Genomic DNA, 15,477 nt, shown 5'->3' on the forward strand with positions numbered 1-15,477 from the left:
AGATCTAAAAGAATAAGTAGTGAGTAGTGGCCTTTAGACTTTGTAGTGACCAAATCATTAAAGTTCTTGTAGATTAATTGTGTTAATATTTCTGCGGGTTTGAGGAAGATTGGAGGACTTCAGCAACACAGGGTTTGAATTAACGGAGGAGAGCATGCAGGTGATCAGGTTGTGATCTGAGAGGAGGAAATGAGTGTTAGTGAGTTCAGAGATGGAGAATACTGGTCTAGTCTGGTGAATACTAGATCAAGGCAGTGGCCCGCCTGATGAGTAGAGGAGTCAGTCCATTGCGAGAGGCCAAGAGAGGAGGTTAGAGAGAGTAGTTTGGAGGCATGCGCAGCAGATTTTGGACAATCAATAGCAATATTGAAATCACCCATGATAATGGTGGAGATGTCAGAGGATAGGAAGTGAGGGAGCCAGGCAGAAAAATCTTCCAAAAATTGTTTTGGATGCCCAGGTGGGCAGTAGATAGCTGCAACACGCAGAGAGAAAGGAGAGTAAACCCTAATGGAATGTACTTCAAATGATGTAAATGTGAGTGATGGAACCTGTGGTAGATCAGTGTATGCAAAAGATTGGGAAAGTAAAAGTCCAACTCCTCCTCCTTTATAGTTACCGGGTTTGGAGGTGTGTGTAAAAAGGAGACCAGTGCTGCAGGGAAGGCTGTGTCAGATTGTGTGAGCCAGGTTTCTGTTATAGCCAGCAGATTGATGTTGTTGGATATGAAGAGGTCACTTGACACTTGACGATATGCCTGTTTTGTTGTTTTAATTTGCCCGGAAATGACAAATCGTGACAATATCGTTCTAGTTTGTATCTACCCTTAGGAGCTGATTGGTGGGTACTTTAGATTTCTCCACTTTTATCTCTTGCCAAGGTTTGATACAAACTGTATAACCCACAGTTTGAAACGGGGAAAGATGACATAGTCCTAAGGCTGTATAGCGGTGTCTACTAAAAGCCGCCATATGTGCTGCATCACCAGCAGTAAAAGTGGGCAATCTGGCTATGACCAGCACATGCAGTCAGGAGCGTCAGCACGTTTTAAGGTCGGGGGGGGCAAAATATAATAATAGTTTGGTGGCACCATAGACGGGTCAATATGACTGCTAAACTGTGGTGACTGGTTTATGAGAATTCCTGGGGAGGAGCCACTGGGGAGGAGGGGGTGGGGCTACTAGAGAGGAGGAGGCGGCACCATGGAGGAGGCCAGGAGTCTGACGGCGGGAGGTGGTATGATGTCAGCATCTTCGGGAAGCACGTGGGGCTTTGAATTACAGGAATAGGCTCCAGCTGCATAGTCCCTGCACAGCTGCTGCTGCTTCAGAGGTGAAAAATGCGACAGCAGTATTTCACCTGAAAGTCTGATGCTCCTCCAGTATTGGCGCCTCTCTCATGTTTGGGGGGAGCAAGCTGCCCCCTTACCCCCATCCCCCTCCCGTTCTGATGCCTCTGGATGGATGGACGTAATAGTACAGTAGCTGTGTCTTTGGGCCTGATTCATGCTTGCAAGTAAAGCAATTTATCAAGCAACTGGACAAACCATGTTGCACTGCAAGTAGGGCAGATATAACATGTGCAGATAGAGTAAGATTTGGGTGGGGTGTGTTCAAACTGAAATCTAAATTGCAGTGTAAAAATAAAGCTGTCTAACATTTGTGGGCTACATGCAAAAGCAACCAGTATTTACTCTGCACAGAATACATATAGGGGGTCATTCCGACCCGATCGCACGCTGCGCTTCCTCGCAGTCGTGTGATCGGGTCAGAACTGCGCATGCGCTGCGGCCACATTGCGCAGGTGCGTCAAAGCCCGGCGACGGCCGTCGCCAGGCAGCGACGCTGCTAGCGAGGAAAGCGGTCCCAGCAGCGGCCACAAGAAGACTGACAGGAGGAAGGCGGAACCGGGCGGCAACTCACCATTTTCGGGGAGTGGTAAATCCAACTCAGCTGTGTCCAGGTGTTTGCAGGATGGATGTCTGACGTCAATTCCGGGACTTGCATCGCTGGATCGATCGCACAGGGTAAGTAACTCTTACCCTGGTATTCTTTTACAGGAAACTTTTTTTGCATTGCAGGGCTGCACAAGCGTTCGCAGCCCTGCTATGCAGAAATACACTCCCCCATAGGCGGCGTCTAGTTGATCGCACGGGCAACAAAAAGTTGCTACGTGTGATCAACTCGGAATGACCCCCATAACCCACCCAAATCTAAATCTTTCTGCATATGTTACATCTGCCTCACCTGCAGTGCAACATTGTTTTGCCCAGTTATTTGATCATTTGTTTTACTTGCAAACATGAATTATGTCCTTTGTGCGCAGCTACGGTGTTAAATTATGTTAATGCAGCAGGAGGAGTCTTGTGTCATGGGCCTGATTCATTAAGAATTGCAAATGCAAAGTTGCATGCAGCAGCTTTGCATTTTCAATCCTTAGCAATACAAATGCAAGAGGAGGTGCATACCACCTCCTATCTGTATTTACCATGCGAACACATACAGATGGAGCCTCGCTCATCTAGCCTTCTCTGTTGCGCTTAGGTGTACCAAGGTTTATTAGCATAAGCTTTTCATCTATTGTTCTCAGCTGCAATACAATAAAGGGAGAACAATACAGCAGGGGATTAAGTCATTACAGCAGGGGATTAAGTCCGACAGCACTGCCTCAGTTAATCCTATTAAAGGGATAGATGAGCAGGGCTCCATCTGTATATGATGACCATCGTGACCATTGGTCGTAATGTTCATCTGTGACGGCAGGCTGAGTAAGCTTCAGTTTACTCAACCTTGCCATCGCTAAAGGGGCTGCGAGGCCAAGGAAACTGCGCACACGATGCAGCCCTTGGCCTCGCCACCCCTGGGAGACGAGGGCGACACCCCGCCATTTTCCAGTACTCCGGCTGACCCCGCTCCCATCCCTTCCCGCGAATGCAGCAGAGGCGTTCGCATTTTAGTGAAGGGATCGTAGGTCCCGTTCGGCACATGTGAAGAATGGGACCTGCGTGTGCACCCTAACGCCACCATCGGCTAAATGGATATGCGATCCTTACTGAATTAGACCCCCTATCCGAGGACACAGCATCAGATCACACTGTGGCACCATCAGTCATCTGAGAATGACCACCGCAACTCCTCTGTGGGGGTCAGGAAGTCTACGCTGGAAGGTGCAGACCCTGGCCTCGGCACTCCCACAAGGCGACACACCTCCATTTTGTGAAATGAAGCCAAACACTACCCCCAAATTCCTGCAAACTATCACTCACACAGTGGGGGTAATTCAGAGCTGATCGCAGCAGCAAATTTGTTAGCAGTTGGGCAAAACCATGTGCACTGCAGGGCCAATATTTACTAATATTCGTGTTTGAGTCGGTTTGTGTAGTGTTTAAACTCGTTTTGTATCGGGTGCATTTTCATGCAACTTTTTGAATCCATATACGCAAAGTTACGAAGCAGTCGACTTTATGGTTTTCGTGTTTTCCGATGTCGATGCCAGTCGGGTTTTTTTGGCACATTTACGGCCATCATTGTCGTTTGCGTACGTGTTTTTGTTGTATTTGCTGTTTTTTTTCCTAAGTTAAACGCAGCAGGGTTTTTTTTTTCCCGCGGCCGCATTTTCACTTTCAGTTTCGATTTTCATCCCCGTTCGTGATTGGTTGTGTTTCAGATGGTAGGAGTGTCTGTGCGCAACCATATAAATACGCCCCAAACCGTCCGCACCTCGTGGGTTTAGTTAGTGGTGAGGAGGAGAGAGGTTGTGCTGTGGAGGTAGGTAAATTTGTGGTTTGGTGAGGAGTGTTGGTAGCGATTTTTGAGTGTGGTATTGGGTTTGAAAGTCGTCTTGTCATTCTTGTTGTCTTTTTATTTTGTGGTTTTGTCTCCTTTTTAGTCCAAGTTATTTTTCTTTATAGTCCCTTGTCAGTGTTGTGTGTGTGTGTGTGTGTGTGTGTGTGTGTGTGTGTGTGTGTGTGTGTGAGTTGTGTAGTGGTAGTGGAGGAGTGTGTTGTTTGTCTTTTTTTTCCCTGTGTTAACTGTTTAGACACACAATTATGTGTGACTCAGAGGTGGAGGGTGTGAGTGAGGGGGAGGAGGTTGGTCAGGTGGAGGAGGCGAGTGTTAGTGAGGTTAGTGAGGTGAAGGAGGTGGGTGAGGTTGCTGCAGCAGCCTCAAGTGATAGTGACAGTCAGAATGCTCCGCAGCCACGCACCACTACTAAGACTGGGCGGAATGTAAAGTTTAGTTTTGCTGAAAATGTGGCATTGGTGCGTGAGCTGATAAAGTATCAGAGGCAGCTATTTGGCCCTGAGTCCGCCAAGGTGCCAACACGGAGGAAGACGGTGTTGTGGGCGAAAGTTGTTGCTGCTGTCAATAGTGAGGGGGTGGTCAAGCGGACGGAGGACACGTGCCGCAAACGGTACTATGACATAAAGCGACGTGTCAAGTCCAAAATGGCCAAGGAGGCCAAGTCGGCTCGGAAAACCGGTGGTGGGCAGCCCTATATTGCAAGTTATCTGGAGTATGAGGAGCCCATGCGGAGTGTAATCCCTCCAGAAGTTGTCTCTGCAACCCATGTCCGGTATTCAGATAGGCCCAGGAAGAACGGTGAGCATGTGTATTTGCATTTGCATTCTATGGTTTTTGTTTTGTTTGTTTTTTAAAATGTGTGTCATGTGACGTTGCATATTACTCCCATCTTCAAGTGTGTGTCAGCAAATACATTGTTTTGGTTAATGTTTTATACAAAAGCCAATGTAACATCTTACTTTATTGTATGTCATGTGTTTTTCTGACAGATATTTTGCATGTGTAGTTTGGACTTGGTGTGTCTCTGAATTGTCCTGCAATGTTTTCCTTTTGGGCGTTTTATTTTTAAAAATTGTGACTATGTTTTATATTTAAGTGATCCATGTGCAATTTTTTTAAAACAGTGGTTGTCATGTTAGAGGCTGGAGTACTGGAAAGTGGTTTGGAAACCACTTACATGTGTAATGTCATCTTTAGATAATGGTAATTATTTAATTTTATAAACAATTTTTTTTTTTTTTTGTTGTTGCTTGTATTTGTACCGTGACCCTATACTGCAGTGTAATTTTTATATAAATTGCTGCATTTTGCTTTTGCTCATATAGTGGTAATGTGTCTTTGGAGTGCCACATCACAGAGCAAATTATATATTGCATCTGTAATATTTTTCAAACCAGTACAAAATGAAGTTGTGTGTGTATTTTTTTTTTAAATCTTTTCTTGAACTTGTGGCCTATGTCAGTGTCCTGTACATGTTTTCCTGTGTTGATGTTGCCATAGTGCATATGTGTTTTGGTCATTTTTTTTTTTTTAAATAAATTTCTGGTCCTTATGTTTGTTTTAAATAAAAACCAAGCATTTCTAAAAGAATAAATGTTTATAAGCATAATGGGTGTATGTATACACAATAGCATGATTTTTATCTATTTATTTTTTATACAGTGTCTGAAAAAAGCAGTACTACTCGTCGGCCAGTAACTCCTATCACATCTGATGATGATGACGCTGCGGAAGCAGGTAAAGTGTCCATTGTAGTATAGGGTATGCTTGTAAAGGAATGGGCATAACAAAATTGCACTTTCATTAAAAGGTCCATTAAAAGAAGTATGGAGCAGCAGAAGTGGCACTTCTGTAACACATCACCACAAAAAACCTGTGGCCGAAAAGAAAGCAAGGTTGTATGTCCCGGCACAAACACAGCAGGCTACCCCGCCACGAAGATTATCGTCCGTATGTTCTGTACCCCCACTCCAAATTTTGGACACACCTCCAAGACGTCATCCACACTCCCCTCATCTTGATTGTGAGCATCAAACTGAAAAAAAATGTGTTAAATGTCAGAACATAATCAAAATCAGTCATAACCGCATTAAGTCAAAACACATCAAAAACTAAAATACTTACCGCAGTAAGTAAAAGCTGAAATGGAATCCAAGCTAAATGGCCTTGTCCACATCCAGTAAAGATATGTATGTCCACTTGAGCCATACAGTATGACATTTGGTGTAAGATGCTGCAACAAAAAAGCATGTTGGTTTGTTTGCAAAAAGTAAGGTAGTTTTTCCATATTTCACATGTGTGCTTGAGGTAACATTGCAAAATACATATAAAAACATTACTATGTTTGTTTGAACAAAGCTATAAGGTAACACATTATGTATTCCAATGTGTTTTTATGGTGGAGTATGTGTGAGCTACAATAAAAATAAAGTGTTTGCTTTCCCAATTAAGTAACCAGACACATTTTCCTTAAACAGGCATATGTATGTATTTAAGCTATGAGTGATGATGTTGCTAGCCAGAATAGTTGAAAGCAATAGTGAATGACATGTGTTCCATGTGTAGTGTTTTTTTTAAACATTTCACCAACATATGGATAGCTAACGGAGATTTGTTTAACATTTCAGCTTCGAGTCCTGGGAACAGCATCCCTCCGCAACAACACCAACACAGTGACATGGAGGAGACAAACATCTTAGAAATGCAGCCATTAATGCAAGGAATGAGTCCCCCAGCACCTGTGAGTACACCACCACAGCAAAGCACACCACCACCACAACACAGCCCAACAACACCAGGAACACAAGGCCCTGATCAGGTGTTTTGGACTATTTGGGCTAGACAGCAGGCCACTAATGAAGATTGCCTGCGTAAGCAGACACAAATGTTTGCAAGCCTACCATCTCACCTCAGAAGAATCTCAAGAAATCTGAGTAGACAAAATGAACAAACAACCAGAATAGGCAATACCATGGAACTCATGTGTACAGACATTACACAGGTCATGGGCAACTTACAGCGCATAATGGAAGAACAGCACACACAACAGCAAAGTTATATGAGCATTTTTCAAAACAATCAAAAGATTAATGAAAGTTTATTCCGAATAGTAGACAAAATGCTGCTACACGTGAACTCAATGCCACCCTCACTAACCTAAATGAAACACTCAGATGCATGCACCAACAGCAAACAAGCAGCAGTTCTGGTACGACTACTCCAAATATCATGCCAGTCTCATCACCACCAAGACGGTCCACCAGAGCACGACAACATGACAGTGCTAAAGGCAAAGGGCAGGACAAGCAGCCACCCAAAAAAACGTGGAAAAAATAAGATTTTACTTACCGATAAATCTATTTCTCGTAGTCCGTAGTGGATGCTGGGACTCCGTAAGGACCATGGGGAATAGCGGCTCCGCAGGAGACAGGGCACAAGAATAAAAGCTTTAGGATCAGGTGGTGTGCACTGGCTCCTCCCCCTATGACCCTCCTCCAAGCCTTAGTTAGGATACTGTGTCCGGACGAGCGTACATAATCAGGAAGGATATTGAATCCCGGGTAAGACTCATACCAGCCACACCAATCACACCGTACAACTTGTGATCTGAACCCAGTTAACAGTATGATAACAACGAAGGAGCCTCTGAAAAGATGGCTCACAACAACAATAACCCGATTTAGTTAACAATAACTATGTACAAGTATTGCAGACAATCCGCACTTGGGATGGGCGCCCAGCATCCACTACGGACTACGAGAAATAGATTTATCGGTAAGTAAAATCTTATTTTCTCTGACGTCCTAGTGGATGCTGGGACTCCGTAAGGACCATGGGGATTATACCAAAGCTCCCAAACGGGCGGGAGAGTGCGGATGACTCTGCAGCACCGAATGAGAGAACTCCAGGTCCTCCTCAGCCAGGGTATCAAATTTGTAGAATTTAGCAAACGTGTTTGCCCCTGCCCAAGTAGCTGCTCGGCAAAGTTGTAAAGCCGAGACCCCTCGGGCAGCCGCCCAAGATGAGCCCACTTTCCTTGTGGAATGGGCTTTTACAGATTTTGGCTGTGGCAGGCCTGCCACAGAATGTGCAAGCTGAATTGTACTACAAATCCAACGAGCAATAGTCTGCTTAGAAGCAGGAGCACCCAGCTTGTTGGATGCATACAGGATAAACAGCGAGTCAGACTTTCTGACTCCAGCCGTCCTGGAAACATATATTTTCAGGGCCCTGACAACGTCAAGTAACTTGGAGTCCTCCAAGTCCCTAGTAGCCGCAGGCACCACAATAGGTTGGTTCATGTGAAAAGCAGAAACCACCTTAGGGAGAAATTGAGGACGAGTCCTCAATTCTACCCTGTCAGAATGAAAAATTAAGTAAGGGCTTTTATATGATAAAGCCGCCAATTCTGACACACGCCTGGCTGAAGCCAGGGCTAACAGCATCGTCACCTTCCATGTGAGATATTTTAAGTCCACAGTGGTGAGTGGTTCAAACCAATGTGACTTAAGGAACCTCAAAACAACATTGAGATCCCAAGGTGCCACTGGAGGCACAAAAGGAGGTTGTATATGCAGTACCCCTTTTACAAATGTCTGAACTTCAGGTACTGAAGCCAGTTCTTTCTGGAAGAAAATCGACAGGGCCGAAATTTGAACCTTAATGGACCCTAATTTTAGGCCCATAGACAGTCCTGTTTGCAGGAAATGGAGGAAACGACCCAGTTGAAATTCCTCTGTAGGGGCCTTCTTGGCCTCACACCACGCAACATATTTTCGCCAAATGCAGTGATAATGTTTTGCGGTTACATCCTTCCTGGCTTTGACCAGGGTAGGGATGACTTCATCTGGAATGCCTTTTTCCTTCAGGATCCGGCGTTCAACCGCCATGCCGTCAAACGCAGCCGCGGTAAGTCTTGGAACAGACAAGGCCCCTGCTGGAGCAGGTCCTTTCTTAGAGGTAGAGGCCACGGGTCTTCCGTGAGCATCTCTTGAAGTTCCGGGTACCAAGTCCTTCTTGGCCAATCCGGAACCACGAGTATCGTTCTTACTCCTCTCCTTCTTATGATTCTCAGTACTTTTGGTATGAGAGGCAGAGGAGGGAACACATACACTGACTGGTACACCCACGGTGTCACCAGAGCGTCCACCGCTATTGCCTGAGGGTCCCTTGACCTGGCGCAATATCTGTCTAGTTTTTTGTTTAGACGTGACGCCATCATGTCCACCTTTGGTTTTTCCCAACGGTTTACAATCAGGTGGAAGACTTCTGGGTGAAGTCCCGACTCTCCCGGGTGAAGGTCGTGTCTGCTGAGGAAGTCTGCTTCCCAGTTGTCCACTCCCGGAATGAACACTGCTGACAGAGCTATCACATGATTTTCCGCCCAGCGAAGAATCCTTGCAGCTTCTGCCATTGCCCTCCTGCTTCTCGTGCCGCCCTGTCTGTTTACGTGGGCGACTGACGTGATGTTGTCCGATTGGATCAATACCGCCTGACCCTGAAGCAGGGGTTTCGCTTGACTTAGGGCATTGTAAATGGCCCTTAGTTCCAGAATGTTTATATGAAGAGATGTTTCCATGCTTGACCACAAGCCCTGGAAATTTTTTCCCTGTGTGACTGCCCCCCAGCCTCTCAGGCTGGCGTCCGTGGTCACCAGGACCCAATCCTGAATGCCAAATCTGCGGCCCTCTAGTAGATGAGCACTCTGCAGCCACCACAGAAGAGACACCCTTGTCCTTGTCGACAGGGTTATCCGCTGATGCATCTGAAGATGCGATCCGGACCATTTGTCCAGTAGATCCCACTGAAACGTTCTTGCATGGAATCTTCCGAATGGAATTGCTTCGTAAGAAGCCACCATTTTTCCCAGGACCCTCGTGCACTGATGCACTGACACCTGGCCTGGTTTTAGGAGGTTCCTGACTAGCTCGGATAACTCCCTGGCCTTCTCCTCCGGGAGAAACACCTTTTTCTGGACTGTGTCCAGAATCATTCCTAGGAACAGTAGACGTGTCGTTGGAATCAGCTGCGATTTTGGAATATTTAGGATCCACCCGTGCTGACGTAACACTACCTGAGATAGTGCTACTCCGACTTCTAACTGTTCCCTGGACCTTGCCCTTATCAGGAGATCGTCCAAGTAAGGGATAATTAAGATGCCTTTTCTTCGAAGAAGAATCATCATTTCGGCCATTACCTTGGTAAAGACCCGAGGTGCCGTGGACAACCCAAACGGCAGCGTCTGAAACTGATAATGACAGTTTTGTACTACAAACCTGAGGTACCCTTGGTGAGACGGGTAGATTGGGACGTGGAGATAAGCATCCTTGATGTCCAGAGACACCATATAGTCCCCTTCTTCCAGGTTTGCTATCACCGCTCTGAGTGATTCCATCTTGAATTTGAACCTCTTTATGTAAGTGTTCAGGGATTTCAGATTTAAAATTGGTCTCACCGAGCCGTCCGGCTTCGGTACCACAAACAGCGTGGAATAATACCCCTTTCCCTGTTGTAGGAGGGGTACCTTGATTATCACCTGCTGGGAATACAGCTTGTGAATGGCTTCCAAAACTGTCTCCCTGTCGGAGGGAGACTTTGGTAGAGCAGACTTCAGGAACCGGCGAGGGGGAAACGCCTCGAATTCCAGTTTGTACCCCTGCGATACCACCTGTAGAATCCAGGGGTCCACTTGCGAGTAAGCCCACTGCGCGTTGAAATTCTTGAGACGGGCCCCCACCATGTCTGAGTCTGCTTGTAAAGCCCCAGCGTCATGCTGAAGACTTGGCAGAAGCAGGGGAGGGCTTCTGCTCCTGGGAAGCGGCTGCATGGTGCAGTCTTTTTCCCCTTCCTCTGCCCCGGGGCAGGAAGGAATGGCCTTTAGCTCTCTTGTACTTATGGGAACGAAAGGACTGAGTTTGAAAAGACGGTGTCTTTTTCTGCTGATGTGAAGTGACCTGGGGTAAAAAGGTGGATTTTCCAGCCGTTGCCGTGGCCACCAGGTCCGATAGACCAGCCCCAAATAACTCCTCCCCTTTATATGGCAATACTTCCATATGTCGTTTGGAATCCGCATCGCCTGACCACTGTCGCGTCCATAACGCTCTTCTGGCAGAAATGGACATGGCACTTACTCTTGATGCCAGGGTGCAAATATCCCTCTGTGCATCACGCATATATAGTAATGCATCCTTCAAATGCTCTATAGTTAACAGTATATTGTCCCTATCCAGGGTATCAATATTTTCAGTCAGGGAATCCGACCACGCGACGCCAGCACTGCACATCCAGGCTGAAGCGATTGCTGGTCGCAGTATAACACCAGTATGTGTGTATATACTTTTAAGAATATTTTCCAGCCTTCTATCTGCTGGTTCATTGAGGGTGGCCGTATCAGGAGACGGTAACGCTACTTGTTTAGATAAACGTGTGAGCGCCTTATCTACCCTAGGGGGTGTTTCCCAACGTGTCCTAACCTCTAACGGGAAAGGATATAGTGCCAATAATTTTTTAGAAATTAGCAGTTTTTTGTCGGGGGAAACCCACGCTTTATCACACACCTCATTTAACTCATCTGACTCAGGGAAAACTATTGGTAGTTTTTTCACACCCCACATAATACCCTTCTTTGTGGTACTTGTAGTGTCAGAAATGTTCAATGCTTCCTTCATTGCCGTGATCATGTAACGTGTGGCCCTACTGGACATTACGTTTGTCTCCTCACCGTCGACACTAGACTCAGTATCTGTGTCTGGGTCTGTGTCGACCCACTGAGGTAACGGGCGTTTTAGGGCCCCTGACGGTGTCTGAGACGCCTGGACAGGCACTAAGTGATTTGCCGGCTGTCTCATGTCATCAACCGTTCTTTGCAAAGTGCTGACATTATCACTTAATTCTTTAAATACGATCATCCAGTCAGGTGTCGACTCCCTAGGAGGTGACATCACTAACCCAGGCAATTGCTCCGCCTCCACATCATTTTCCTCCTCATACATGTCGACACACACGTACCGACACACAGCACACACACCGGGAATGCTCTGATAGAGGACAGGACCCCACAAGCCCTTTGGAGAGACAGAGGGAGAGTCTGCCAGCACACACCAAGCGCTATATATATATACACAGGGATAACCTTATATAAGTGTTATTCCCTTATAGCTGCTGTTTATATAGTTTTTAGCTGCCAATAGTGCCCCCCCTTCTCTTTTTTACCCTGATTCAGTAGCAAGTCTGCAGGGGAGAGTCAGGGAGCCATCCTTCCAGTGGAGCTGTGAGGGAAAATGGCGCTTGTGTGCGGAGGAGATAGGCTCCGCCCCTTCACGACGTCCTTATCTCCCGCTTTTTCTGTAAAAAATGGCAGGGGTTAAAATACATCCATATAGCCCAAGAGCTATATGTGATGTATTCTTTTAGCCAACCTAAGGTATTATCTGTTATATTGCGTCTCAGGGCGCTCCCCCCCAGCGCCCTGCACCCTCAGTGACCGGAGTGTGAAGTGTGCTGAGAGCAATGGCGCACAGCTGCGGTGCTGTGCGCTACCTTAGTCTGAAGACAGGATCGTCTTCTGCCGCCGATTTCACCGGACCTCTTCGCTCTTCTGGCTCTGTAAGGGGGCCGGCGGCGCGGCTCCGGGACCCATCCAGGCTGAACCTGTGATCGTCCCTCTGGAGCTAATGTCCAGTAGCCTAAGAAACCCGATCCACTCTGCACGCAGGTGAGTCCGTTTCTTCTCCCCTTAGTCCCACGATGCAGTGAGCCTGTTGCCAGCAGGACTCACTGAAAATAAAAAACCTAAAATATACTTTTATTCTAAGCAGCTCAGGAGAGCCACCTAGCCTGCACCCTTCTCGTTCGGGCACAAAAATCTAACTGAGGCTTGGAGGAGGGTCATAGGGGGAGGAGCCAGTGCACACCACCTGATCCTAAAGCTTTTATTCTTGTGCCCTGTCTCCTGCGGAGCCGCTATTCCCCATGGTCCTTACGGAGTCCCAGCATCCACTAGGACGTCAGAGAAAAAACAAGTTAGACATTTGTGATAAGTAACTCAAAATAGTTAGCAAGTGTTTTTGTTGCTAAAATAATATAACACTTAGCTCCTTGACCCTTTTTTCAACATCATTAATTATTAGTGGGCCAAAAAAAAACATAAATTTAGTACGCACATTTATTCCTTACCATTTTTTTTTGGTATTGGAGGAGGGAAATGTTGATGGAGCCACACATACATGTTAGCAGGAACTAAACTGACCACTTGATTTTTTTCTAATCATTACTCTTTCTAGATTCCAATCATTCTCTTTGCCTGCAGACAATCAAAATTACAATGTTAGTGATACATATCTTAGCTATCTTATCTATACAACATTACAAGAAGAACACAATTGAGTTGCGTAAAAAGCTTGTAATATGTAGCCTTTGTTTTTGTTGAAAAACATTGTCCAAATGAATGTCAGTATTGTTGGGACATGTTTGTGTGTGTTAAAAATTATTAAGAATGTTTTTACACGTGATGCTGAAACAAACAAATATGTAATTTTACAACAAAAAACACAAACTGTGTATAATAATGTATGTGTGTGGCAAACTGTGTATTTACTTACACATCATCAAGTTTACAGCATCAAACATTAGGAAATAAATTATTCCTGATTACAGTAAGTTTGTGAGTTTTAAATATGATGGTGCATCACACATAGGGACACATGTATTCCTCAAGGCTAACATATTATATGTTGAGGAGTGATTTTTGGGAACACAGGTTCTCAAACTCGGCCCTCAGGAACCCACACAGTGCATGTTTTGCAGGTCTCCTCACAGAATCACAAGTAACATAATTAGCTCCACCTGTGAACCTTTTAACATATGTCTGTGAGTAATTCATACACCTGTGCTTCTACTGGGTTACGTGAAAAACATGCACTGTGTGTGGTCCTGAGGGCCGAGTTTGTGAACCTGTGCATTAGGACGTTACACACAATGATAAAGTGAAATACTAAATGGATGATGTGGGCTTGTAAGAAATTAGCACTGCAAGTTTACGATCACTTATCCAGACTTAATGCATGCCACTCATAATCTGTTGTTTTGAGATTAAAAATACACACAATACACATGCAACATTTGTTTTTCATATAGCGAGGGTATGTTTGTATGTGTCAAGGAGACAGACACATTCTGAGTAATGGTTTTTGGTTAAAAAGGCAAAACATCTATTTATGATTACACAACAAATGAAATAAGCAAACCAAGCTTACCTTAGAAATAGCGATTGATGATCTGTTGCCTAACCTGCCTCCCTACATCAGTACTCCAAGTATCACCAGATGTCTCTAATTCCTCTGCTTGCTGGCTGCTTTCTTCCTCCTCCTCCTCCCTCCTCCTCAACATGTGGCAGATGTTGTTGCAAACACATGTTATGAAGAAAGCAGCAGCAGAACACAATTTGAGTCACCTTGGAGGGACTATACAACAAAAGGCCACCAGACTTATCCAGACACCGAAACCTAGATTTCAGCACACCAGAACATCTTTCTATCACATTAAGCGTGGACTTATGTGCATGATTGTAATTGTGTTCAGCAGGGGTATCAGGTCGGGACAATGGAGTTAGAAGCCAAGAGAAACAGCCATATCCTCCATCACCTAAAAGACAGATATAGTAACGTGATTCATGTTAAGATACAGCAACACATAAGTAACACACTGTGGGGCAGATGTATTAACCTGTAGAAGGCATAATTAAGTGAAAAACCAGTGATATGTGCAAGGTAATAAAGGCAGCAGACAATCTGTTCCAAAATATTAATTTACATATTGGAGCTGATTGGCTGGTGCCTTTATCACCTTGCACAGATCACTGGTTTCACACTTCCTTATGCCTTCTACAGGTTAATACATCTGCACCTGTCTTTGGACAAAGTATACGCAGGCCTACACATATCAAATTACATACCCAGCAGCCATCCATCTGGCATTTGTCCGTCCTCAAACTTATCAAAGAGGGATGACGCTTTTTTTAACGAATCGCAAAAAAATACGACCGCTTTTGAGCACTCAGAGACTAACACCCAAATACGAATGAATAGTGAATTCCCGTATTCTATGAAATAACAGCCGCGTTTGACCGATTGTCTATTCATTCGTATTTCGGAACGTTGTCATTCAAACCATTACGAATAGACCAGAGACTGCCGAGATTGGTGCTTAGTGAAATCCCGGATTGGGCCTTAGAAAAAAAAAACACAAATCGGACAAACTCGGATTTTTAGTAAATACTAATGCTTTATTCTTACACTGCAATTTAGATTTCAGTTTGAACACACCCCACCCAAATCTAACTCTCTCTGCACATGTTATATCTGCCCCCCCCCCCCCCCCCCCCCCACAAAGCACATGGTTTTGCCCAGGTACAATATTTAATCTGCTCATAAAATCCTAGGCAGATATGGCTATGTAGAGCCGGGTCATTCGAACCTATTGTTAATGGCCCTTCGCCTAAATTTGGTACAGTAGATCTTGGCCGAATTTTGACCTTGTTTCAGGGCCCGCAAATGCGATTCTGCAGAAGCAACCCTGTCTGGGTATTCATACAAGAGAGCGAGAGATTCAAAGAAGCCATCCACTGACCACATTGCAGCATTGTGGCTTTAACCCGAAAGCCCAGGTCTGAGGTTCC

General features: G+C 45.3%; 1 long non-coding RNA gene across 1 annotated transcript; it reads right to left on the reverse strand.

Annotated features, from left to right (window-relative positions):
* Window positions 1-5,439: 5,439 nt before the first annotated feature.
* Window positions 5,440-13,201, reverse strand: LOC135050797 (uncharacterized). Its single transcript, XR_010241827.1, has 3 exons — window positions 12,978-13,201; window positions 5,928-6,036; window positions 5,440-5,838 (listed from the first exon to the last, which is right to left on the reverse strand). It is a non-coding gene; the product is annotated as an uncharacterized LOC135050797 (long non-coding RNA).
* Between the last annotated feature and the right edge of the window lie 2,276 nt (window positions 13,202-15,477).

Source organism: Pseudophryne corroboree, chromosome 2 (genome assembly GCF_028390025.1).
Source record: "Pseudophryne corroboree isolate aPseCor3 chromosome 2, aPseCor3.hap2, whole genome shotgun sequence".
Taxonomy (NCBI): domain Eukaryota; kingdom Metazoa; phylum Chordata; class Amphibia; order Anura; family Myobatrachidae; genus Pseudophryne; species Pseudophryne corroboree.